At 41.2% G+C, this 2,647-nt stretch overlaps 1 protein-coding gene across 5 annotated transcripts in view; it reads left to right on the forward strand.

The window, feature by feature from the left end:
* Positions 1 to 2,647, forward strand: part of LOC116692914 (eukaryotic translation initiation factor 4B1) — a 38,987-nt gene that overhangs the window by 28,903 nt on the left and 7,437 nt on the right. The gene's annotated exons all lie outside the window — the stretch shown is intronic.

Genomic DNA, 2,647 nt, shown 5'->3' on the forward strand with positions numbered 1-2,647 from the left:
TGTGTGTGTGTGTGCGTGCGTGCGTGCGTGTGTGTGTGTGTGTTCCGGTTTAATCTATCAGCAAGTCTATCTAGAAACAGCTAACAGGTAGCCAGCAGCCAGTGTGGGAATAAATAATGTTCACATATTGAAGCCATTTACTCTGCCCCGACTTCTTTTACTCATTCTCACTGCACAGAAGGAGTATATAAAAGTTTAATCATCCTCGGTTGTATGTGCACATACCACTACATTCTTTCTAATTGCTTTCTAATTGGTTTTGATCAACAGCAGTGATGGGGCCCTTTTTTTTGTTTTGGTATTGTTTTATTATGAAGTCCATTTTGTATTAAACAGACAGTTTTGTTTTGTTATTTATAAAAGGATCACATATACTTACTACAAAGACAGAACAGACAGAAAATGCAAATACAATACAAAGCACTTTGTCAATTGAACATTCATTATTTGTGAAATGTAGCAATTTAAGTTGAGTTTTAGAAATTGTCAATTTAAGTAACGTTGCTAAAATTACCTCTACCAGTAGAGTTAACTTGGGGTTCTGCTTTTGTTGCATTGTTTTTATCTCAGTGGATCTGTCTGTACGTCTGTCATCACGACGATATCTTTGACTGAAAAGATTTGCATAATACCTGGTGCAAAAGTTGGTCACAGATCAAGGAGGAACTGATTCTGATGAACTGACTGTTGTGGAAAATTCAACTGAGCAGGCATTCTGTGACATTTGCATAGTACAATCCATCTAGTTATTAGTTTGTTTTTTAAAAGATACAGACTTTTACAGACATTTTGATAGGAAACTCTTAATAGCAAAAGTAACATAAAGCTGTGGCAACAAAGCAAATGTAATAAGATGTCAGTTGCATTTGAAAAGAGGTAGGAACTGGTCTCAGAGGGGTCATTACCAACGCCCACTCTTTTTTTGACCACAGTGCCACTTGCTGATTCATTTGTTTGAATCTTCAAAGGAAAGCTCCCCTTGGAGAGCAAAAAGTAAAAAGCCAGATCATTTAACATAGGTGGATATTGTAAAATTAGAGACATCTAATATAAAAAAAGCTCTAGAAGTGACACTTTTATGACCATAAACTTGTTTGGTCAATAATTCTGATCACAGCAGTGCTGAACAAATGTAATAAGGCAGTCCATAATATTAATCCAACAGTGCAAGTGTGTTATCCCGCCATGAAAACATGACCTCTGATCTTCAAAACAAATGTACTCTTTTTCTTCACACACACACACACACACACACACACACACACACACACACACACACACCCCCACACACCACACACACACACACACACACACAACACATCCACAAGTCACTCTCTGACTGTGCAGCTGGCACTGTGTACCTATTGAAAAAGCCACACCAGTCAGGTACAACAACTCTCCCTATGTGTAAACAGGTTTTCACCATTCCTATTTAATGTGTGAATTACTTTTGCACAAAACTTTCGGATCATAATTGCAATACTTACCTCTTCTCTATTGATTTGGTTTACCAGGAGGCAGTGTTCATGCAACGGGGAGCAGTACATCTGGAAGCCTCCAGAGGAAGATGACATCATCACTTTGCACCCACCTCCACTCCGTGCAGAGAGCACAGGGACACCCATCACCCCAACTGCAAAGGAGGTAATTATGGTTTGTGTGTGTGTGTGTGTGTGTGTGTGTGTGTGTGTGTGTGTGTGTGTGTGTGTGTGTGTGTGTCTGTTTGTGTCTGTACAGTGTCTACAGGCAGACAGACATACAGACAGGTCTCTGATTTGTGACGGCTGTGTTTACTGACGGGGGCGACCATTTGATGGGCATGGCGTCATCACTGCCCTGTGACCTGCCTGTCATACAAGGTTTCTGCTTACAGCCAGATGTTTTGTTTCAGCCGACCCATCCCCCTGCCTGAACCCTAACCACAAATCTCCCAGCCCCCCAACTCATCTATCTGGCTCCATTGCACAACTCACCAGACGGATCGGACATCAGTATCACCTGCTAACGATTAATTATCACATTACACTTTACATTTATAGAGACGTTTGTTAAAGGTAAGCTATCTTGCTTCATCAGCCTACGTAGGCAGAACGTATCAGCCCAGACTGGGATGTGGGCTACAAACTGACTATATATACATATATATGTATGTATGGTGGAGTCTGCCTTCTGGTGAGAGGGGGGGACCTGCACTCGCCAATCATGTCACATACCCCACCACATTTGCAAGAACTCCACTCCCCCACTTCTCCACTCTCAATCCCCCTTTCGCCGCTCTCAGCTGGAAATAGTAAAACATCCTGAGAGTTACAAGCATTCAGGGAACTTTAGACATGCAGGGTTGAAGGTGTGTCCCTGAAATAGATCACTGTCTATTATTAGTCTGTGTTTGACTAAGCTTTATCAGCTCAGGGAAGTTGTATTTCCATGTCAATAACTTTGTTGGTATATTAATGACTTAAAGCGGAATTCCGGTTGATTTTAACTCGTAGCTCTGTTGTTTGGAAATTTGGAGTGCTGTCAGTAGCAAGAAAAATGAAAACAATCGGTGCTGCCGACACCTTGTTATCCTAATGCTAACATTAGCATTCAACAGGCTTCAACAGGGCAAGTTGTAAACGTGTTTTTAGCCTCTAAACATGTTCAA

This window comes from Etheostoma spectabile, chromosome 7, assembly GCF_008692095.1.
Source record: "Etheostoma spectabile isolate EspeVRDwgs_2016 chromosome 7, UIUC_Espe_1.0, whole genome shotgun sequence".
Taxonomy (NCBI): Eukaryota; Metazoa; Chordata; class Actinopteri; order Perciformes; family Percidae; genus Etheostoma; species Etheostoma spectabile.